At 39.5% G+C, this 25496-nt stretch overlaps 1 long non-coding RNA gene and 1 pseudogene across 2 annotated transcripts; both read left to right on the forward strand.

Annotated features, from left to right (window-relative positions):
* The window catches only part of LOC130711841 (bidirectional sugar transporter SWEET4-like), a 51974-nt pseudogene that overhangs the window by 14045 nt on the left and 12433 nt on the right, over positions 1–25496 (forward strand).
* Positions 15098–19695, forward strand: LOC130711843 (uncharacterized). Of its 2 annotated transcripts, none has more exons than XR_009010786.1 (3): positions 15098–15950; positions 17681–17812; positions 19326–19695. It is a non-coding gene; the product is annotated as an uncharacterized LOC130711843 (long non-coding RNA). The 2 variants fall into 2 exon arrangements; XR_009010785.1 differs by having other exon boundaries at positions 15099–15950; positions 17695–17812.

Raw genomic sequence — 25496 nt, forward strand, 5'->3', positions numbered from 1 at the left:
ATTGTGCGCCTTGACGCGATTTCGGAGCGAAGAATCACTGAACTGATTCCTTTTGATCTTTCGGGTTGGATGAACAACCCTAGGCAAGTCCAGACACGAGGTTTGAGACTTAGCTATCGTTTGTATACTTAGACTTTCCCCAGGATTACTTATGGTGGGATTTTTGGCAAACTTAGAAAGAATAGAATCTTGGAAACTAGAGACTTTGGGAAACTTAGACTTCAAGAAATAAACTCATAACCTGACTAATTCAATTTGAAACGTTTTCATTAACGAATAAACCATAGGGAATCTAAAAGGGAAAATGATTGCGAAAGATGGGGAAATGTTGACAAGTCTTGAAGTTACTGGGAATTGGTGGACACCACGGGGGTGAGCCACGGTGACGAGAGGAGGTCACCGAGTACGTTGGTACTCTTGTTGTTGGAGTTTATGTCGTAGGGTCGACATTAAACTCTTGGATTTGAATTTGAGAATTAAGCTAAACACTTGCGTTGTGAGGACGATTCGATGTTTGGCTAACCATATTGCATCATGCATATATTCGAGGTTGGGACGATCGAAAGATTGGGCCTCGGTGAAGTTGGGACGGCTTCACGAAGGTTGGGACGGCCTTCATCGAAGAACACCTGGGTGTATCTTCGGCATAGCGGGCAGAGTGGTACGACCTAGGGTGGTTGGGACTGATCTGACTATGCATGGGTTGTAAGCGACACCCGAGCAGAGTTGTCGACACTAGGCCGGTGTAGGGCAGACTCGATGGTGCCCATCCCAAACAATTATCCGGATCATATTGAATTGCATTTCACGCATACATTCACTCTGACTGGAATTGTATGCTGCGTGCATTATCAAATTATTGTTAGAGCCGATAACATGCTAGGAATATATATATATATATATATATATATATATATATATATATCTATACCCACAATCACATGATGTTTGTATAATTAATCTATTCCGTGAGTTGACCTTAGCGCCTTGGCTTTGGTTTCATGTTTGTGTTTGGGCGGTCGGCCTGCTGCCAGATGTCGATGGCGGTCGGCCTGCTGCCAGATGTCGATGGCGGATCAGGTTTGAGCTGGATGACCGACATGCCCCCACCGCTTGGGTGATCGATCCTGTGGATCATCGGGTGACGTACCGAGGAAGGGTCATGGAGGACCGTACTGACGAGCGTGGACGTCTGACGAAGGGAGTTCTACGTCGCATGGAGCTGAGCTTCAACTTGCCGCCTTCAGTTCGCTGTGGACCGGGCACTGGCCGAGGACCACCTGCAACACCTTCATCTTCATCGGACGAGGAGGACCCATCCGAGATCGAGGCTGATATTGATACACCTGTCGCGCCACTTCCTGCTACTGCTGTCGATCCTACCGACATTGCGTCGTCCTCGAGGCTCGTGGAGCCGAAGAGGGAGCCTGTTGTTCCATCTGCCTCTCTCCGTTTTCCGTTTACTCCATCACGCGGCTACCGCGTGGAACCCCTGGTTCGTGTGGTGGAGGAGGATATCCTTTCTGAGGAGGTAGATGTTGAGATGGGTTCGACTAGGGTTGTACGCAGGTCAATCAGGAGGGAGGTCGTGGATCTGGAGACTGAGATGATCACGGTGGACTCTGACTCCGACACCGACGTCGACAGCTACTCACCGAGCGACGAGGAGGAGGAGGAGGAGGAGCTTTGAGCGGTACTGGGGGTAGGTTTAGGCAGGCGTCATATTTTGTGTAGAGCTCTGATTCGTTTGTTTTGGGACAGGGTAGGTTCCCGACGCATAGCTTTTTGTGTGGTTCTCTTACTGAGGGACTCATTGTTATCCCTCAGTAAGAGAAACGGTGGTAGCGCAATCTGATACGCAACTGGCCCAACACAACGAGTGATTTGGTAAGGTCCAATGAACTTTGGCGTGAGCTTCCTTGACTTAATAGCCTAGCAAACTCCAGTAGTTTGAGTAACTCGTAGAAACACATGGTCGCCCTCTTCAAACTCTAGGGTTCTGCGCCGCTGATCGGCATAACTCTTCTGTCTACTCTGCGAAGCTCTCATCTTTTCCCTGATCTGTTTAACCTTCTCAGTCGTCTGTTGCAGAAGTTCTGGCCCAATCAACAAACTCTCCCCATCTTGATACCAACACAACGGTGTCCTACACTTTCGACCATACAAAGCTTCATACGGTGCCATCCCGATGCTCGCATGAAAGCTGTTGTTGTATGTGAATTCGATCAATGGCAAGAGATCATCCCAGCTTCCTCTGTTGTCTAATACACAAGCACGCAAGAGGTCCTCTAGCGACTGAATAGTTCTCTCTGTTTGCCCGTCAGTTTGTGGATGATACGCCGAACTCAATCTCAGCTTGGTTCCTAACGCCTCATGAAGTAGGGCTGAGCATCGGGCGGGTTCGGTCGGATTCGGGCCCATTTTAGCCCAACCGACCAAAACCGACTTGCTCATATACTGGCCCATTCCCGACCGTAGACAACAACGGGTTTGTCGGGTTCGGTTTGGGCGGGCAGCCGGTTTATTCGGGCGGGTTGCAACGGATTGGACCCAAATGAAGTTTTTTGCCTTTTTTTTTCAAAAACGCATTTCTTTGCAAAAAAAAACTTTTTTTCAGGATAAAAAGTATAGTGGGCTGCAACTTTTGACAGCCCGTGATCCAATTTATAGTTTAGGAATATTTTGGCTTTATTATTTTTGAAATCTGAATTAGTTACTAAAAAACTAATGGTATATTTATCCAAAAATGCCGAATAAAATTACTTCCTCTGACTGCACAACAATTTTGACCTTACAAAAATCACATAAAATAATAATCCCAGGCAAATACAAATTAATAATTATTTTACAAGTTAAAACAAGCATAACATCATCATCCTATTCAGTTTCTGGCTTCAAGCTCCTGTCAAACTTGTTTGGCAAGATTTTCTCCTCTTTCTTTTCTACACTGAAAAAGAAAAAAAAAATATTAGTGAGTTAAAATAATATAAGATCAATTCAAGCTTGAACGACGAATAGACAATTACACAGCACAAAAAGAAACTTTCATCTAAGAACAAATTCACAAATGATTCAGCTTATAGATCAAGTCAGTTTAGTTCAGATCAGTCAAGAATATACAGAGGTCAAGAGATCTATTACTTCCACATATTTAAATATGGAACAACAATGTCAAAACAAATCAATGAAAGATTACACCTTTACAAAGAATGGAAGAAATTTCAATGAAAGATTCAACCTTTAGGTGTTTACAAGCAAAATCAACTGATAAAAATCCAACCTTTACATGTTTGAAGGAAAAAAATACGAACCTGTAAGCTGAATGTGGTCATTGGCTTCATTGTTGAGTTAGCTCTGGAAAATGAACATTAATAGATCAGCAAAGAAAAATGTGCAAATGATATTTACATAATAATAAGCAACAAAGATGATAGACTAAAAGCAATCGGAAACAACACTTGAATACTTCACACAACAGACACATAAAAACAAAATCTCATTTTTTTTTACATAAATCAGAGAAGAAACATATCTGCTATCATCTCCACCCAGATCAAATCGAAACCAAAACCAAACCAAAGAAAGTTAAAAGATTTAGAGAAACAAAGTCAAAAAGAGGTGCTCAGTGCTGACAATGAAAAGAAACAATCTTTAAAGCAAAATAGCAAATATAGTAGTAAAAAAACCAAACTTTCTTGTTGTTGCTTAAAAATGAGGGATCTTTTGGGGGAAAAGAGAGAAAGGTCTGAGCTTTCACATGCACAATGAAAGAAAACTTTGCAGACTTCTAAAACTTCAAGAGAGGAACGAGAAAATATGGACCAAAAAGGAGTGAAAGGGCGCTACAGTTTGGTGGAAGAGAAGAAACAAGATGGAAAAATCAAGAAGGAGGAAGGAGAACACCAAATTGTAGGTTTTCTCTTTGTGTCTTTGAGTGAGATGCGCCGCACAAGAGAGAGGAACTAAGAAAGTGAGGAGTGTTAGGGTTTTCCTTTTTTTTATAAGGTATATAAAGTGTTGATGGAGTGAGACGTGAGCTACTGCTACTCTGCCACTGCACATGCTTTTTTCCAATAATACTAGTGTTTTTTACCCGCGCGTTGCACGGGGAATATGTCTATCGTATTTGATACATCAATTGATACCTTAATTATAAAAAATATATTAAACTATGGATGAAATAAAAGAGTCAGAAATCCTAAGCAAAGTGGGCATAAAGACTTCTCTTCTAAGCCTGATCCAGATCAACAGGAACTCGTTTCACATTCTTCGTGAATATGAAGACAATAGCACAAATCATAGATATAAGGAATTGCCAACATATTAAACAACGCGCGCGTTGCACGGGGAATTTGTCTATTATAGAGATGATTTAGGATGAGAGTTTGATGGGTATGGCTGATGCAATATTTTAAATAAATAAATTAAATATTTTTAAAAAATATCTATCAATTAGTTTAGAATATAATGGTTGTTTTAAGAAAATAAAAACTGAATGCATTCGGTTGTTATCTCATTGAATTTTATTTTAAAAAATATCGCATCAGTAATCACTTTTTTTGGATGATTTGGTTTTAAATAAAAATATGGCAAGATTGATTTGAATTTGAAATAAAATATGTCAAGATTATATATAGTAATTAAGGTGTGACACGTGTCAAAAATCTAGAAATAACTCTAAAATAAAATAAAATATTTCCTAGAAATACAAATCTATAGATTTTGTTGATATTCTGGAAACAAATCTAATATGCTTCTAAACTTTTTAAATCTAATATGCTGGAAAACGAATCTATAGATTTTATATTGCTTTTTGTATCAAATCTAAAATCTAAAGCAAATAGATTACTATAGATTTGCTGGAAACTACATAAAAAGTATAGATTTTAGATTAGATTTGTTAAAGATTTTAGATATTAGAATAGATTTAATATTCTAAACTACATAAAAATCTAAAGCAAATAGATTACTATAGATTTGCTGGAAACTACATAAAAAGTATAGCTTTTAGATTAGATTTGCTAAAGATTTTAGATATTAGAATAGATTTAATATTCTAAACAGCTATAATTTTAGTTCAAACCAAGCAAAAAACAAAAGAATTATCTTACCTCTCAAGTGGCATAGCTACAATAAAACATACCACCTGAGATATAAAAAGCATGTTTAGATACTCATTTGAAAATCACACTGAAATCAAAATCATGATGCACAGAAGCTAAATTAAGGAAAGTTGAATCTGTTTAATGTAAACTAAAACTGGCAATACATATCAATAAAGCAACACCATGAACCATAAAACCATGTATTCAACTCAAATCACAGTGTACCAAATCTACAACTTCAATCTGCATAACTGCAGTCAGGTTGCTATCAAAGCAAAACTATAGTTATAACCATGAAATCAAGAACAGAAAAATAGCCAATAGGAATGAAATATTTTGTCACAACTCACACGTTTCTTTCTGTAAGCTTCTATAGATATATAAAATTTAATAGACACTTCACACCAAATACAAAGATGGCCTTTACTCCAAACCTTACAATCACAACCTCCAAATTTTCATCAACAATGGAAGGGCCATACGGATTTCTGAATGGTACACTTGCACTTCCAAATCTGGCTTGATAGACTGCATGTAAGGTACAAAAAATATTAAATGTATTCTTTCATATAAATCCTGCTAGAAGAAACACTATATGTAACAGATGGAAGGTGTTGCGATGTGTATCAGTAGATCAATTATTATCTCACCTATTTATCCACATATAAATTAACAATACAAAACTATGGAACCGCTCCCACAAACACTTTAAATAGACACTTTGCTGTTAGCCAGATGATAAAAGATGTTCATATATCTACATGTCATGTTCTACATTTGCATGCACAATAAAAAGCTTAAAGTTTTATGGCCAACAATTATACATGTCATTTTTTTAACAAAAAAAATAAAAGATAACAAAAGACAGGTGATTCCTTTCATTAATCATACTTATTTAGAGCAGAGGGGAAACTGTCATTGCTTAGAACCAACCTTTTTGTTCTCATTAGTCTTTTGAGTTAGCTTGTACCACCTACACAGAAGTAGGATACAAAAGTATCAGAAGCTTGTACCATCAAGATCCCCACCATGAACCACCAATCAAACTTAGATATGGAACAATAATTGTATACTATCTGCCTCCCATGATAAACAATAATTGTATAGCTGCAATTCCCAGAAGCCGAAGCAGAAGCAGAAGCAGCAGCAGCAACATCCCCATTATCTTCCAATGCACCTCCACCTAGTAACAAACACAAACACTCTCAAAACAACCATAAACAACAAAAAAGCTTGCCAAATCAATGTTTACTCCACTCTACTCACAATTTGATGTTGCAAAGCACCCTCAAGCAAAACCTCATGCATAGGCTTGGGAGCAATCCACTCCTGCAATGGCAATCAATCGATTTCAAAAATTTGGGGGTTTTCAACAAAATCAAAACTTTCGCAAGCTTAAACAAAACCGTGTTTCTGGGTCACTTACAAAAAGGGAAATTGGGACTCACAGAGAACATTGAAGGTGAAGCACGACCCAGTGCACCCTAGCCGGCTCCATCTCTGAGAAGAAATCCAAACCTAGAGGATGTTGGCTTGGCTTTAATGGAGTTATCTTCATCTGCACCCTAGCCTCCAGCTGCCTCAATTCTAGCATATTCATCTTCTCGATTAGGCTACCATTTCACAATCAGACACATCAGATTCTAATCAGTAAGTAGCCACTTCCTGCCAAATGACTATTGATTTAAATGTTGTAATCCAAAACCCAATTATCTAAGCATAAAATTAATTTCAAAATAGAAAGCCATAAATCAAATACACAGCAGAAATTCACAATTTGAGAATCACCAATTATTAAGAACGCAATCCAAAGAAAGAAAAAAAACGGAAAAAAAGAGGAAGTGAATACCTGAGATGTAATAGGGTATCAAGAAAGGCGCCATACAAATTGAAGGCGTCATGAAGCAGAGATAAAACTGTTCAAAATAATCACAACAATTAAACATAAGAGAATGGAGATTACTACTCTTCTACTCCAATCATCATAAAAAAATAAATAACAACAGTAAACACATTTCAAACAGTTCTACTTATGCTTAAATAATCTGACTTGATTAATTAACATAGTAAAAGAAGCTTAATACAGAGATTAATGCACATGAATTAATCTCTGTATAAGAATTAACAGCTATAAGAATAACAGCTATAATTTTAATCACGTGATTGAATAACAGCAGCTACAGTAGCAATTGAAACTTCTAAATCTGAATATATGAAGTCATAATTAGCACAAAGTTAAGTAAAAGCCAATTATTCCGTCAAGAAGGCAGTCTCCATGGATTAAAGGTAGCATAAAGAGCAGATATAGTACAAAATATTGTCTAGGAAAAGGGAACAAAGCAAGCTCTACGAATAGAGAAGACGATAAGTGTAGATGTTCAAACCAAGCAGAAAACCAAAGAATTATCTTACCTCTCAAGTGGCATAGATGATGAAAACTGGACTAACTGATTAAAGGAAGCAGCGCATACAGAAGAGCGGGACGATGGGACTCTTTGTCATATAGAAACACAGAAGTAAATGGCTTAGAAAGCTGCTCAATCGCCACAAAAGCACCAGCTGCAATCAGACCTATAGAAGTAGAAGAATATCACAGGAGAGAACATAAATAATGCACTAAATACTAATATGGATTAGTTTCTAAGGATGTCATGTTATTTGTTTATCGAAATCTTCCAAGAGCAACAAAAAACAGCATTTCTTAAGTTTTATGAAGCATGTATTAAGTGTTAACATCATCGCATAGTGGGAAAGCTAGATTATACTCACCTTTCCTGACTTGTGATCAGGTATATTGAAGCTCAAAGCTACTTTTTTACTAACTTGAGAGGACCTAAAAGCTCCTTGCTGCTGTCAAGTTAGAGAGTTTGGTTAAGAGTTAAGACCTTACACATAAAATGCCTTCTAGGGGCTGAGTTAATAAACTTATGAAAAAGTGAAGGAGAAAATATAATTAATTTAGCAGTTTCATAGAAATATAGCTTACCGATCCTCCTTGTGATGAGATGAATGCTGAGATATGACATTAGGAGGCGGCACAACAGGATTCAAAATACTAAAATAATTAGGGTGGAAGTTACAATGATTCGCAGAAGCCGAAGCCGAAGCAGAAGCAGCAACATCCACATTATCTTCCAATGCACCTCCACCTAGTAACAAACACAAACTTTCTCAATTTCCTTCAAATCTCAAAAATGCATGCAGTGACGGATTAAAACGGGAGAATGAATCTCACTTATTCTTATATAAAGACACTCTTTTTCTTATACAATTGATTTTAAAGACTATATTAGAATTACATACTGCATATCACAAACAGACAATGTGAGTACCTTCATACATGATAATAAGACACTATGCAGCACTTTATTCTCTGCTACGCACCTGAGTGATCATGTTTCTGCAATTAGTAACACAATAGCTATTTTGTGAAGAGCTTTACTTTATTATAACAGATGACCACACTTACCCAAGAAAGTCTTTATTTACATCTCTTTCATCATATCTAACATATCCAAACTTGTATAATCCCAAACCTGCAGAGAGTCACAAAAGAATTAACGAAATTATCAATAATAGAATAAACAGTGTTTCAAAGGTAAAAAAGGCATACTTGGAAGTGGGGAAATAAGGAGAATCTACATCCTTGAGGCAAGAATCACATAAAACGCAGCCCACAGGGATGATATGAAGTACGATTTACAGCAATCAATCAATTAAACAGATTTTATTTGCATCTCATGACAATGTAAAAATGTGTAGGAAAACTCATAGAACCAAACACATGTGCCTGAAGTTTATGTGTATGCAGAACAGAAAATGCACTCAGTTAAGCAAATTCATTCAGGAATTTCATCGAACACGTAGTATGCACCGAAGATATGATAAAAGTGCTTGGAAACAGCAATGAAAAGGTGTGAAGGTATGAAAAACGGTAGAAAGGGGGGGTTTGAATAACGTTTTCAAGATAAAGCTTCCACCTTAAAGATTTTGACAAATCTTTCGAGAACTTAAGTGCTAAAGATAAGAGATAGAAAAGCACACAAGGATTTTATCCTGGTTCACTTGATAAATCACTCAAGCTACTCCAGTCCACCCGTTAAGGTGATTTCTTCCTTCTTAGAATGAAGGCAATCCACTAATCAGGTAAGAGTTACAACTGCACTTGAAACCTACAAGTGACTAACAATTACACTGACTTAGCTCACACTAAGATTCACTCTCTTAGTCTTCTCTAGGATCCGATCAACCTTGATCTCCTAAAGGAACTAAACAAACTGTTTATCAAAGAATTGTTTACAAGAGATTTGCTTCTAAAAAGCTAATAGTAAACTCAATGAATTTCAGATGAAAGAAAGCTTAGAAGAATTTGAATTTGTCTTGCGCGTATGTGAATGCTTCTAGCCGCTTCTTTCAGTCTTCAGCCTCTTTATATACTCCAAGGATTAGGGTTGAGCGTTGCATGGGAAATGCTACCGTTGGAGGGCAGTTCTGGAAAATCCAGCTTCTGCTGTGTCTGAGACTGTTAGGTAGGTCGTCAGGAAGGTACAGTTGCTTTTGTACTTGGATAGCGACTTGACCTTTAAACCTAGGAGACTTCTGATCAGGAGAAAGCTTCATGTTGGAACTTGTGAAGCCGGTTGACCAGAGTCAGAGGGAAAGCCCAGATCCTCTGACCATTGTTTCTTCTGATTCTGAACTCAGAGGGAAGTACATGGTCTTTAGAGTATCTTGCTTCTGGACATCAGAATTTCACTAATCAGCTTCTGGATCTTCAGAGTCTTCTACACCATCAGAATATCTGAGCCTTCAGTGTTTCTTGGTTATCAGACTTTCTGGATCTTCAGAACTTCTAGTGACTGAGTCCACATCAGAGTTTGTATAACTTCAGAACTTCTGAAGCTTTTTCACTGTTCATACTGAACATGGTGAATGCGAAAGCGTTGCTTGGGTCGCTCTTTATACACAGTGCTTCTGATTTGTGTGAGATTAAGTTGAGGTCAGAGCCTGTAAATAGCACACTCAGAAAAACACGTTAGAGTACCACAATTGTTCATATCAAAAGGTTAACTTGTAATCATCAAAACATAGAGTTGTACTACTAGATCAAAAGTTGATCTTACAATCTCCCCCTTTTTGATGATGACAAAACTAAGATTTTTGATGAACAATTCTTAAACATTAAACTGAATTCACTCAGAGTTTAGAGATATAGAATAAGACTTATCCTGATGTGAATAGTTTATCTTGCTCATTCTGAATTCAAGTCACTGCTTGATTCTGAGCTTAGCTCCCTCTGAATCTAATACTTGATGAAAACATTAGTAAAGTCTAGATTCTGAGCTAAATGATATAAGAGTTCAGAGTGAAAAACTTATGACATAGATGAAAATAGAGTAATCAGAGCGCATAAGTAATCAGAGTCACGGACAAGGTATCAGAGTCTTGGGTATCAGAGTCAAATTAGAATCACTTCAGAAGAAGTGAAATGTATTCCTTGTATTTGCCCAGTGACACATCTATGGTCATAAAGCTGGAACTCTTAAATTCTCCAAAAGAAAAATAAATCACACTAACACATCTTACACATCAAAAACTGGGTTTACTCCCCCTTTTTGTCATAAGAAAAAATCTTGGGGTGTGAAAAACTTAGCTTGAAGTACAAGGTACTCCCCCTTAGAGAAGGTCTAAGTTTAAAGAAAATGAAAACGATGCATGAATCAGAGTTAGGCGAAATAAAGAGAAGAGTTAATGCAAGATAAGAACGTTTACCACCGGCCAAGGGAGTAAAGAGGAGGGTCAGTTACCAAGAACTTAACCTCGAGAAACTGTAGGAGAATTAACTTTCAGAGAGAAAGTGAAGCCTATATAAAGCGTTGGAGAGAGAGGTAAGCTTCACAACTCGAGCAATTTGCAGTAAAAAGAATGGCATCATACATCGTAGCACTAGAAGAGCTGAGAAAGAAGGCCTTTGAGGAGGACTTGTTCCTTAACATTAGGCATCCAGAGGGTACAAAGACCATCTCAGAGCTAACACGGACACTGCTGGAAGAAGACCTGCGTCCAGAGTTGAAGAAAGACTTGAGGGAATTCCTTGCCTTCGTGGAGGAAGTGCAAGAACTCAGCCAGCTTGAACTAAAGCTGCTGGAAGAGAAAGAAGTCATAGAAAAGAAGCTCAAGACTTCAGAAGAAATTCTGGAGAGGGATGAGCAGATCGTCAATCTCAACAACATCCAGTATGCACTGGAGCGTCTGGAGAAGGAGAGGTCAGAGCAGCGCCAGGAGTGCAGAAGAATGAGGAGGGATCCTCCATTCTAGGATTTTAGGAAAAAGAAAGAAAATGTATGAAGTAAAAGCGGTTATGATGAATAATAAAAAAAATTTGCAAACAAAATGTCAGATATATATATATATATATATATATATATGCATAGATAATCACAAACGAACAAAGTAAAGATTAACAAGAAAGAGCCAGAGGTTAACGAAATAAAACATAGATAAAGGAAAAGAAATCAAAACGAAGAGATCCTAAAGCTAGGGTTTATCAGATCGATGCAGAAGTTCCATCATCATTTGCTTCATTTCAATCAGCAGAGACTCATGAGTGTCAAGACGTTGTTCCACAATGTCGAGTCTGGACGAGTTTGGCTGTGTAGAACTAGAAGGAACATTCTGAGCAGCGTGAGGAGCTGGAGTGGAAGCAGAAGCAGCAGGAGTAAAAACTACGGGTGCAAGTGCTTGGCATCTAAGAGCTTCAGCCTCAGCTTCAAGTCGTTCTGTCTCTAATCTGGCTTGTTCAGCTTGAGCTGCTGCTTGACGTGCAGCTTCTTCTGCTTGTTCTTTCTTTCTTTTGGCTTCTTCAATAGCTTCAAGTAGCTTATGTCTCTGTTCTTGTTCATGAAGAGCCACCCTTCAAGCAAACCTTTGCTTTGTAGCCTCGATCCTCTGACTTCCCTCTGCATGCAGGAGCTGCATCATAACTGGAACTTGGGCCACTAGCCAAGTGCTCAGATTGTTCCACTCTTCAGCCACATGTTCAGCATTCTCGCTTAGGTCAGTCTGACCTTGCACATTGCGTAGCATCAATGAGGCTTCATGATAGAAAATATTGATGCACTCAGAGAGAGATGTGGGTCGGAGGTGAGTGTAAGGAATTATAGAGAGGTTGGTTTCAGGAGAGGCTGGGTGATTGTTGCTGTGAGCTTCAGAGGAACCTTGTGGAGAGCCAATGTTAAACATTTGAGCATTTGGTTCAGAGGTTCCAAGGTGAGGTTCTGAAGTTTCAACCAGAGGATGGGGTGATCTAACTGAGGATTGGTTAGACACAGATTGTTCTGGTTCAGGTTCTGGTTGAACAGGCTCTTGTTGGTCAGGGGCAGGGTGAGCTTGTTGAGCCAAAGGGTCTGCCTCATGTAAAGGATTGGCCAAGATAGGTTCATCGGGGTCAACTAGACGTTTAGGTCTAGGGCCAGGATATCTCCTAGGGCTTGGACAAGTGAGATAATATTCTTCTAAGGTAGACACCTTTTCTTTTCTAACTTCCATGAATTTTCGAAGGGATTCAGAGTTGTTGGAAGGAGAAGAATCAGCAACATTTGTTGGGAAGGATACAGGTGTAAGGGCTGTGGAAGAGTCTGTATCCGTGGTTCTGGGAGCCAGACGTTCTGATGCTCTTGGGACAGAGTGATCAGAGGTTCTGGGTCCAGGTTCTGTTTGGTTAGGCTCTGGTTGCTCATGAATGATGGGTTCAGAAGTTAATGGGTTGTACTTGATGGTAATGGGAGAGGTTGGTTCATCTGGCCTAGAGGGTTGGTTCTGGAGCAAATTCCAGAGAGGTGCTTCAGTAGGAGAAGGTTGAAAAAATGAAGACCTTGGGGAATGTGGTGGAGAGGTGGTTTGTGCAGCTGGTTGGGACTCAGGAATAGGAGTGAGTGGAATTGAAGGTTGGTTGAGCATGGCTGATATGGGGAGTGCATCAAATAAATTCAAATCATCATCAGAAGCAACTGCAGACTTACTTGATTGTGCTGATGATCTTTTCACTCTGGCAGGAGTTTCAATCCTTCTGATCACTTCAGCAGCTGGTTCCACCCGAGTAGGCTTCACCACAATTCTGACCTGCTTCTTCTTCTTCTTAGGAGAAGGAGGACCATCCTCATTATCACCATCATCACCATCATCGGGCTTGCTGGTTTCATCATGTTTTCTCTTGGATTGACCAGCCTTCTTCCCTTTGGTCAGAGGGACATCTGATTCCTCAGAAGATTCTTCTAGGATCATCTTCCTCTGAACTTTCTTCTTGATAGGAGAAGGAAACTCTGGAGCTGGCGGCAGTCTGCTGAAGAATTCATCGAGATCAATTTCATAGCCTTGAGCCCTTAGGTCTTCAACATAGCACCTAATGGCTTCAGGATTGTCTGCCTGTGTCCACAGAGGGTAGTCATTCAGAGGCACTCTTCTACTTCTGATTTCAGAAGATGTGTCTTCATGGGCAGGAGCAATCTTCTTCTTGACTAGGCCCATTTTCTTTAGAGAATTCGCAGTGAAGACATCACTGACAATGGTGGTCAGATCCTCTGTGCATCCAGCATTTACCAGATCTTGAATGAGGCCACTCTCAATGAAGAGATCAGACAACAGTCTCCCAAAGGGAATATACTTGATTGCTGACTTGATGGAGGCAGTGGTCCGAGATTTCCGGATACACTCCTTCAAGTAGGAGAACAGGAAGTAGGGAAGGCAGATCTTCTTCTTGTCTTGGATGAAGAACAACATCGCCTTCTGGTTGAAGTTGATGTAGTCTGGGGAACTGCCCTTTGGTCTCTGGTTTATGCAGTGGAGCAAAATCTTGTGCCAGATCCTGAGCTTGGGATGAAGGTCCATCACTTTGTAATTAGTCTTGTCCGGTTTGTAATTGGTGTACAGGGCCTTGTTGGTCTCATCCTTCGTCTTGGGTTTCAGCTTCGATTCAGTGAATTGGAAACGATACCCAAGAGCAGTTTCTGCACCCAGCAGATTCACGAAAGACTTCTCTGTAATGATGATCTTTCTTCCAAGAATGTGAGATACCACCTGAGTATCATCGCAGTCTGCGTGCTTCCAGAATTCCTTGATCAGTTTGTCATACACCGGTCCTCGAAGCCTGTTGAAGTAATTTCCCCAACCTTGAACTTGGACTTCAGGACGAAGATCATACCCATTTGTAGCAAGGTTGTCGAGGTCGAATCTCCATTCTGCCAGTACTTGAAGTTCCTCAGGAGCATATACGCAGTGAACGGCACAGCCCCGTTCTGCAATCGGAATAATCTGCTCTTGAGCTTGACCTTGATCTTGATTCGGATTCTCAGGACCCCTTTGACCTGTTGCTAGACCAACTACCATATGAGGGAACTGGGTTGCATCTGCAGTAGCTCTTCTGGTTTGACTCACCATTTTTGGAGCGGTTGAAGGTTTAGGTAGAAGATGAAGGTTGTAAGACCCGAAATTTAATAGACCGCTTATTTACTTAATTTCTTTAAATTAAGATAACCCGTATTATTTATTAATTATTTTTGATTGAATATTATTCACGCCACGACGGCAGGAAATACCTTAAGGAATACTTTCCATACAATCATTTAATCGCGTGTTTATATTTATTATTTCTATATTATTTTCTTAACTCGAATCTAATCGCGATTCGGGAAAATTAATTAAGTAGTAATTAATTTCAATATTTTGATTTTATAAAGTTATTTAAAAGTAAGGATTTAATTATAATTATTTTTGTGTGTATTATCTTATTTTAATTTTGATAATTTCTATTGTTAAATTATCTCCTTCTTCAATGAAGAGATGACCTGTTCTAACAGGTCACCATTCCTTTATTACTTGTGATAGCCTATCAAGCATCACAAAGGAATATTCTTTATTCCTTTCCCTTCCCAACCACTCATTCAAAATATCTATTTTTCCTCTTATCCTCACCACACATTCAAATTTCTGATCACACTCTCTCCACGTGGGCCCCACCCACACCCAATCAGATTTACTCTCTCTCTCTCACATTCACTCTCTCACTCACGCTCTCCCTCTTCCACTCTCGACATCTCTCTCTCACTTTCTCCTTCTTCACTTCTTCTTCTTCTTTGCAACAAACACCATCACCATACTTCTTCTTCCCTCCTTGGCCAAGCAGCCGCCACCCATGGCCAACCACCGCCACCACCGCGCTCTCCTCACGCGAGCCAGAGCACCACCACCTTCTCCCTCACGAACCAGCCCCATCAAGCCATCATCTTCCTCTTTTCCTTACCTCTGGTTCAGATACGAGCACACCACCAACGTCCAGCACCACCGCGAGCACCACCACCACCAGGATTGACCAAAAACGGCGCCAAACAGAGGAGTTTGAAACCCTAACTTCAGCCACCTTCAAGCTTCGATCTCCGGCGAACCCCTTAGCTTTTGGAGAAACGAATACCACCACTGAACTCCCCTCATCATCAGCTTCAAAACCCCTAAAGAAATTTCTGATTCTGACCATCTCCGCCGGAAACCGCCGCCAGCCGCCGTCAACCACCGTCTTCTCCGGCCAACCTTCGCCGGAGAAGGAACTGAACTCAGAAATAAGGAGCTCTCCTCCTCCTCTTGCTGAATTGATTATCAATTTTGGGTAAGAGATTAATCCTCCCTTCCAATTTCTGTTTTACCCCTTTCAAAACCCTAATCCATGCTCTGATTCATCTCTTATTTTGCGTGTCCAAGTTTTGTGTTATTGCCGTCAGCCTTGATGATCATGCTTGGAGAGGGCAGCCATGACCAGCCAAGGAGAACCTTACCACTGCCTTCAACTTTGATAGGGTTGGCATTCTTATCTAGATCAATTAATTCTAGGGTCTTTATGCTCCTCTAAGTCATATATCATTGTCAATTTTGCTGTCCATGTACCTTGTAAAATTAATGAAAGAACATAGAATAGTGTGTGTGTGTGTGTGGTGTGAGTGATAGTGTTATGGTTGTTGATTTCTGAGGGCATGCGGGTTCAGCCCTTACTGTGCTTGAAAAGATTTTGCGAAAACTCACATAAAACTGTTGTTGTTTTCAAAAGTAGTAGTCGCTGTTCTGTTAAAATCGTATGTTTCGGTTAAGATTTTCGAACTGTGTTCTTCATAAAAGTTGTATCTTTTTCTGTTAGCAAACTTTTTCCACTGGTTTCGTGTCGTTTCGATTTCCCTAGCTCAAGTTATACGCTTTTTGGTGAGCACGGGTTAAGCTGTCCCGTTTCTCACGAACTGCTGTAGTATTTGATTTTTCGTGAATTTTGTACTTTGAATCTGGACTTGAAAATTTATGAGGATTTACAAAACCTGTAGATGAAGCCAGGATAAAAATATTAGATTTTTCGGAGTTTATTTGACGTGTTTAAAAATTATCCAAAGTCGATGTACAGTTTATAATCGTTTGACAAAATTAGTTATTTCAAGTGAAAAGAATTGCTTTGGGAAAAAGATGATAAAACCTTTTATTTTAAAATTATATTGCAAGGTTTGGAGTAGGAAAACATCTTTTGAAGCTTACTTACGCACGTTGTTTATTCGTTATGAAAATCAAGAACGTTTGAGCCTTTATGCACATTTATTCGTTAAAGAGCGATTGCGAAAAGTTTTAAAAGTCGAACGAGTCTTTGGAGTGTTATAGAATAAGTGTTCGAATATTACCTCGTTTGAATGGATGCTTAGGAATAACAAGATTGGATAGAGTTAGAGCAATTAAGTTTGGATTTCCGAGTGAGGAATTAGACTCCGAAAGGTATTAATTAGAATGGATTAAGTTGTGATGAAAATCTTGATGTTGGAAGATGACTTAGGATTGAATCTTGAATTCCAAGAAGTTTATGAGCTTTACTACAAATACTTGATTTTAGAAGGTCTAGATTTGAAACTTTGGAAGTTCGAGGACTTAGAAGTAATTAAGGGATTAATTGAGGACTAGAAGCCGTTTCTTAGAGATTGAGGACTAATCTATAAGTTTGGGATTTTTGTAGAACCAAGTGGAGTTTCAAAGAGACTAGGGTCTTTGCCTAACGAGACATCCCGAGTTTAAGTTTAAGAGAAATGATTCGATTGTTTTGAAGGAGCTTATGAGTCTTGAATAAGTACATAATCATTAGGTAAGAAGAATTGTTTGTCTTGGAAGTTAACTATGGTTTATGGATTACTTGATAAGAGTTAGTGGATTTGATAAGAATTGATAATGATACAACGTTGGCTTGAGGAATAGATTGTGAGAGCGAGTTGAGACATTAAGTTGTTGTAAGTGACTCGATAAATAAGTATTCTTTATTTGCTCTTTCTATTTTAACAAAGATATGAGTATTTGGTTTTAAAGCTGATTTACTAAGTCAAAAGCTTTTGAAGCATTATTATTGTTTTGTTGTCATTTCGATGACTTGTCTTAATTTCAGCGATTGATCCTAATGGTTTATAACCATTGCGAAGATTTAGTTTAACTTGTGTTTTCTTTGAGTCTTTTGCTTGAGGTTGTAGCTCTAGACTTAAGTAGTAAGTAGCGCGATTAGTGATTTCGTTCAGTATGCTTATGAAAGGTACGAAGAACGGAAGCACCTTGCATCGAAGCTACACAATGGAATAAAGCGAGTCTACATGGGGAAAGCAAATATGTGATTGGATTGGAGTTGCAACTTAGTAAGGGAGTTGGCTAAGGTGAGGGCAACTTACTTACTAGCTATTGCTTTGTAGGCGTCGATCAATTCGACTTGGTTATTGTGTTGATATTGAATACTGCTTTGGTTTTGCTTATTGCTTGGAACTGAGAAAATGATTTATGGAGGTTTCGGCCAAGTGAACTTATATGAGACGTGTGTCTCCGTTTTCTGAGTGGCTTCGGCCGCTTACTGGTTTCTGTCTTATCGCTTTCTAGTGGATATGACAGGGTTATGTTTTGCAGCACTGCATTAATGTTTCATCGCTCAATAGAGCTTGATGTATTTGTGTTTATGATTAAATTGTGCTGACTATATTCGTGCATTTAATGCGACTTTCGGAGTGTGGATTACACTTATCTTCGTCATGGCAATGACGGGTTTGTTTTGGGAATGTTTGATAGGTCGAACCAAGGTTCGAGCCTTTATTGTTTTAGGATCGAGACCTTCCCGGGGAATTACTTGGGTTTATTGGGATCTTTTTACTTATAGGGTTTTGGAACAAAAGAGAAACGAAACTTGACTTCATAAATGAAATTCATAATGCATTAACCAAAGATAGAACATCTTCAAATAGTAATAACAATTTCTTGGAAAAGACTTAGGATCTGAATTAAGTTTGAAAACGGGAAGTGTCGGCGATCCTAGCGTTGTGACTGGGATAGTCACTGAGTGTGGATGACACTCCTTGCTCCTTGAGCATTTGGTTCAGTCTTCAAGAGGATGAGCTGTTGTGACGAGAAGTCTCAGAATGCGAGCAGCATTCTCTCTAATCGTTGATGAGTTGTTTGACCATCGAGATGGTGAGCCAGGGTAACTTGAAAGGTCACTGAGTGCGAGATGCATTCTTTTGCTCGTGGAGCAGTTTGATTGGCCATCGTGACGGTGAGCCAAAGTGACTAGGAAAGTTACCAAGTGCGACTAGCACATCTTTGTTTACCTTAGGGTATTGTAGAGACAATGTACTCTAGCTAGACACGCGTACCTTGGTGAGGACGTTTCGTTGTTTGGCTAACCATATTGCATTCATGCATACATTTTTTGGAAAGTGTGCTGCTTTCCGAAGGACGATCTCAGATCGGACTTCATAGGAGCGTGCTGCTTCACAGGAGCGAGATGCTTCATAAAAGCGAGATGCTTTACAGGAGCGAGATGCTTCATAAAAGCGAGATGCTTTAGCGGAGCGAGATGCTTGGCTCGTCCCATCCATCGAGATGGTGACATTTTATCCGGATCATCTTTTGAGCATGACATTGCATTGGCACGCCATGCATCTAACTATATTTGTTGATGTGTTGAAGATCCAATTGTCATTCGTGATTCGATGTTGATAAATATGCTATGTATATACCTTAGGGTAGGCAATACATAAGTTATACGTATATATACAACATATATATATATATACCCCCTTTTGTCGCATGTTGATTGTATATCTATTGTATACTGTAAGTTGACCCTCGCTCCTTGGCTTTGTTTGTATGTTTGTGTTTGGGCGGTCGGCCTGCTGCCAGACGACGAAAGTTGGTGATATGAGCCGATGCTACTCCATGTGGAAGGACTATAGAAGACTCGAAGAATAGAGTCGGGTGTAAGGCTAGAGCCTTTGGGTAGGTTCCGGTGCATTGCTTTCCTATGGTTACCCAGTGTGGAAATCATAGGGAGTATATCGGATCTATGGAGTCATTGCATAGTGGGTCCGTTGTTAGATCTTATTCTATTTGTCCTGTCCTTTATGTTGTGCCTTGGTCAAGGCCAGATGTAAATTATTTACGGTTGGGAGTATGCATTACATGTTTTAGAAATGCTTCGAAAAGGAAAAACAAAAATACTCACATTTATAAATCCCTTTTGAAAAAGATTGCATATTTACTTTAACATGTTACTACCGTGGCACCCGAAAATCGGGGTGTTACAAAGGTTGAAAGATGAAGAGAGATCGAGAGAGAAATCGAGGATAAGCGGTTTTGAAATAGCAAGAGAGAGAGAGAGTAAAAACCGAAAGTGAAGGAGATCGTGTGTGTATAGTGGGTTTTGACAAATAACCGTTGTTGATTCAAAAAGCAATTTAAAATCAACGGTTGAAAATTAGAGATAGATAGTAACAGTAAATACACATATCACACACAGGAGAGAAGCACATCTACACGCAACTTGACAGACTGTCACACGGGCACAAGGAACTATGCATCAGAAATATTGACACACGTCTTGCTGTCTCAGCTTCAGAGTCAGTACCAATGGGTACACACACTCTGATTGAGTTACCTTCTGGACTAGACATCTTCTGATCAAGAAGTATCATAGTCAGAGGTTCTGATCCATCTTCACTCTGGACAAAAGTCCATGTTCAGATTTTTCAGAATAAAATTAAATCTATCCTCTGCTAAGGGCTTTGTAAAGATATCTGCCCATTGATGGTCAGTATCAACAAACTTCAGAAGAAGTACGCCCTTTTGTACATAATCTCTAATAAAGTGATACTTTACCTCAATGTGCTTTGCCCTTGAATGCAAGATAGGATTCTTACTCAATGAGATTGCAGCAGTGTTATCACAATAGATTGGGATATTGCTCTCAAGGATCTGATAATCCTCCAGGTGATGTTTCATCCAGAGCATCTGAGTGCTGCATATTGCTGCTGAGATATATTCTGCCTCTGCAGTTGATAGTGCAATGGTTGATTGCCTCTTGCTTGCCCATGAGACTAGATTGCTTCCCAGAAATTGACAATTTCCAGAAGTACTTTTTCTCTTTGTTCTATCTCCAGCATAATCAGCATCACAATAACCTGAAAGCTTATACTCTGATGTTTTCTTATACATCAAGCCAAGGTTAGTGGTGCCTTTCAGATACCTTAGGATCCTCTTAACAGCAGTTAAGTGGGTTTCCCTTGGATCTGATTGGAAACGAGCACATAAATGAACACTAAATAGTATGTCTGGCCTAGATGCAGTTAAGTATAGAAGTGAACCTATCATGCCACGATAGAGCTTCTGACATACTTTACCACTTTTATCTTCTTTCTCCAGAATGCATGTAGGATGCATTGGAGTCTTGGCCACTGTAGATTCCAGCATATTGAACTTCTTCAGAAGTTCTTTAGTGTACTTGTTCTGATGGATATATGTTCCTTCTGGTGTTTGATCAACTTGTATTCCCAGAAAGTACTTTAATTCTCCCATCATACTCATCTCAAATTCAGCCTGCATCATCTCAGAAAATTCTTTGCATAGAGATTGATTAGCAGAACCAAATATAATATCATCAACATAAATTTGCACAATTAAGATATCATCTTTATAAGTCTTGCAAAAAAGAGTTGTATCTACTTTACCCCTTACAAACTCATTCTCCAGAAGGAATGAGCTGAGTCTCTCATACCATGCTCTGGGAGCTTGCTTCAGACCATAGAGTGACTTCTTCAATTTGAACACATGGTCTGGCTTCTTCTCATCTTCAAAACCTGGGGGTTGATGAACATAGACTTCCTCTGAAATATAACCATTTAGGAAGGCACTCTTCACGTCCATCTGATGTAGAACTATGTTGTGATTCACTGAGAAAGAGATCAACAGTCTGATTGCCTCCAGTCTTGCTACTGGAGCAAATGTTTCAGTGTAGTCTATTCCTTCCTGCTGGCTGTAGCCTTGAGCAACTAGCCTTGCCTTGTTTCTGACTACATCTCCTTTCTCATTCAGCTTGTTTCTGAATACCCATTTTGTTCCAATTACATGGACACTCTCAGGCTTCTTCACTAAGCTCCAAACATCGTTCTTGGAGAATTGATTCAATTCTTCTTCCATAGCCAGAATCCAATCCTTGTCCTGAAGAGCTTCATCTATGGACTTGGGTTCAATTAAGGACACCAATCCTTTCAGACTGAGCAAGGTCTCTTCAGAGGGTCTGAAGGCTGATCTGGTTCTGACTGGTTCGTCTTTGTTGCCCAGAATCAATTCCTTAGGGTGAGCTGCAGTGATTCTGCTCTTCTTCAGAGTTTGTGAATCAGAGGGACCAGCTTCTTCCTCTGGTTCATCTTCCTCTGGCTCAGCTTCCTCTGGAGCTTTGCCTTTGTCAGAAACATTAATGCTTAAATCTGCAAACTTCTCAACTAGCTTTGACTGGTCAGAGTCAAGCTTATCGTCAAATCTAACATGAATAGATTCTTCAATAGTCTTAGCATCAGTATTATAAAATCTAAAACCTTTAGATCTCTCAGAATAACCAAGTAATAGACACTTAGAAGACTTAGCATCAAATTTATGCAATCTATCCTTAGTATTGAGAACATAACAAACACAGCCAAAAGGATGAAAATAAGAAATGTTGGGTTTTATGTTCTTCCATAATTCATAGGGAGTCTTATTCAGAATTGGTCTCACAGAGATTCTGTTCTGAATGTAACATGTTGTATTTACTGCCTCTGCCCAAAAGTGCTTAGCCATGCCAGTTTCTTGGAGCATGGTTCTAGCCATCTCCTGAAGAGTTCTGTTCTTCCTCTCAACAACACCATTTTGTTGAGGAGTTCTGGGACAAGAGAAATCATGTGCAATTCCATAGGAATCAAACAGACTCTCAAACTTGTCATTCTTAAACTCTCCACCATGGTCACTTCTAACACGCACAATCCTACAAGCCTTCTCGTTTTGCACTTGGGCAATGAAGGTAGAGAACACAACATGAGACTCATCCTTGCGGGTTAGAAACTTTACCCATGTCCAGCGGCTATAGTCATCAACGATAACCATCCCATATCTCTTGCCACCTATAGACTCAGTTTTCATTGGTCCAAAAAGGTCGATATGCAGAAGTTCCAACGGCCTTGAGGTTGAGACAACATTCTTTGCCTTGAAAGGGACTTTTGTGAATTTGCCTTTCTGACATGCTTCACAAAGAGCGTCTGAAGCGAACTTCAGATTGGGTAAGCCCCTGACAAGGTTTAGCTTGCTCAGCTGAGAAATCTTTCTCATACTGGCATGCCCTAACCGTCTATGCCATACCCACTGCTCTTCATTAACAGACAGAAGGCACTTCACATTCTGAGCCTCCAACTCAGATAATCTGATCTTATAAATGTTGTTCTTCCTCTTGCTGTTAAACATAACAGAGCCATCGATTTGACTTACAGCCCGGCAGGACTTTTGATTGAATATAACATCATAACCCTTGTCAGCTAATTGACTTATAGACAATAAGTTATGTGTTAAGCCGTCTACCAATAACACATTATCAATGCATGGACTATTATCTACACAAATAGTACCAGTACCAACAATTTTACCCTTTTCATTTCCTCCAAAGCCAACTTCGCCTCCAGGCTTAAGTTTTAGCTCTCGGAACATACGCCTTTCTCCCGTCATGTGACGCGAGCATCCACTGTCCAGATACCATGATTGGTGTTTCAGTGGAGCTATCAAGGATATCTGCAACATAGATAATCTTGTCCTTAGGTACCCACTTTCTGGGTCCTCTCTTGTTAGTTACCCCAGAGGTTCTGATCACCTTGGGTGTCTCAACATGATATTTTAAAGGAATATTTGCATGATATTTAGACATAGAGAAGGATCCCTTTTTAAGAGGGTTTTTAGCAACTTTAGCAGGTAAAGGATCAGGCAATATGGTACCAGAGGGAACAAAGCATTCATACAAGGATTTAGCTTTAGACACAGAGGGCTCATTTCTAATTGGTTTAGAATAGCCAATGCCATGCATTCCATTTCTGCTTACGCCATAGATCATTGAAGCCATTAAGCTTCTATCCACGCTTTTAGCTAGGAATCTTTGAAAAGACTTTTCATACTTAGACTCATTTCTACAATCAGAGGCATCACAGGCAACAATTTCTTCTAACTTAGCAATCTGGTTCTTAAGCACAGAGTTAGAATTGATCAAAGCATGATTATCATTTTTCAAATCAGAAATAATTTTCTCATGTTCAGAAGGAGTCTTGGAAACAACAGATAAGTCCTTTTTCAGCTTCTTATGCTTAGACAATATGGAGTTATACTTATCCATGATATCAGACAATGCATGTTTCAGTTCAGAGGTAGAGAAAGAAGCGAATACCTCATTTTCATCGTCTGAGTTAGGATCTCCTTCTGATTCTGAGTCAGAGTCAACAACTCCCTTTGACTCTGCTTCTTTGTCTTTGACAATAGCCATGAGTCCTTGGACTTCACCATCAGAGTCAACATCCTCTGACTCTGATTCATCAAATGTCACCATCAGACTCTTCTTTGTCTTGAAGTGCTTCTTTGGCTTCTTGTCCTTCTTCAACTTTGGACAGTCACTTTTGTAGTGCCCTGATTCTTTGCACTCAAAGCATGTGACTTCCTTAAGTGAGGACTTCTTCTGACCTGAGGATTCAGACTTTCCTTTTGCCTTTCCAGAGCCTTTGTATTTGCTCTGCCTGTGCTTCCAGATGCGATTGAGTCTCTTGGAGATCAGAGTCAGCTCATCTTCATCAGAATCTTCTGATGCTTCTTCAGATTCCTCTTCTTCAGCTTGAAGAGCTTTTGACTTCTCAGCCTTAGCCTTTTCAGATTTGGATTTCAAGGCTATGGACTTTTTCCTCAGATCTTGCATCTCTGAGCGCTTCAGCTCATGGCATTTCAAAATGCTGATGAGTTCTTCTAAACTCATATTCTCAACATCTCTCGTGAGCTCTATTGAAGTCACTAAAGGCATCCAACTTTCAGGAAGACACCTGATGACCCTTATGACATGATCTTTTGTTGTATAGCTCTTGTTGAGAGGTCGTATGCCAGTTACAAGCAACTGAAATCTGGAGAACATTTCTTCAATGGACTCATTTGGCTCCATAATGAAGGATTCATACTTTTGGATCAAAGACAATGCCTTTGATTCTTTGACTTTCTTGTTTCCTTCATGAGACATCTTCAGAGATTCGAAAATGCCTTTCGCAAACTCACGATCTGTAATCTTCTGGTACTCTTCATAGGAAATAGCACTTAGAAGAATTGCTCTTGCTTTGTGATGTTGTGAGTACAGCTTCTTTTGATCTGCAGTCATCTCTGACCTTGGGATCTTCTTGCCATCTGCATCAACTGGACGCTCGTAACCATCCACAATAATATCCCAGAGATCTGCATCGAAACCCAGAAAGAAACTTTCCAGTCTATCTTTCCAATATTCGAACCTTTGACCGTCGAACATAGGAGGCTTTGCATTGTAACCATCTCTTTGAGTTTCACTGGTGGTGGCAGCCATTGTTTTTCACACCGGCCCGGATCACTGAACACTGTTAGGTGTGGTAATCAGAACTTGCGCTCTGATACCAATTGAAGGTATGAAAAACGGTAGAAAGGGGGGGGTTTGAATAACGTTTTCAAGATAAAGCTTCCACCTTAAAGATTTTGACAAATCTTTCGAGAACTTAAGTGCTAAAGATAAGAGATAGAAAAGCACACAAGGATTTTATCCTGGTTCACTTGATAAATCACTCAAGCTACTCCAGTCCACCCGTTAAGGTGATTTCTTCCTTCTTAGAATGAAGGCAATCCACTAATCAGGTAAGAGTTACAACTGCACTTGAAACCTACAAGTGACTAACAATTACACTGACTTAGCTCACACTAAGATTCACTCTCTTAGTCTTCTCTAGGATCCGATCAACCTTGATCTCCTAAAGGAACTAAACAAACTGTTTATCAAAGAATTGTTTA

The sequence above is a fragment of the Lotus japonicus genome, chromosome 4 (assembly GCF_012489685.1).
Source record: "Lotus japonicus ecotype B-129 chromosome 4, LjGifu_v1.2".
Classification (NCBI taxonomy): domain Eukaryota; kingdom Viridiplantae; phylum Streptophyta; class Magnoliopsida; order Fabales; family Fabaceae; genus Lotus; species Lotus japonicus.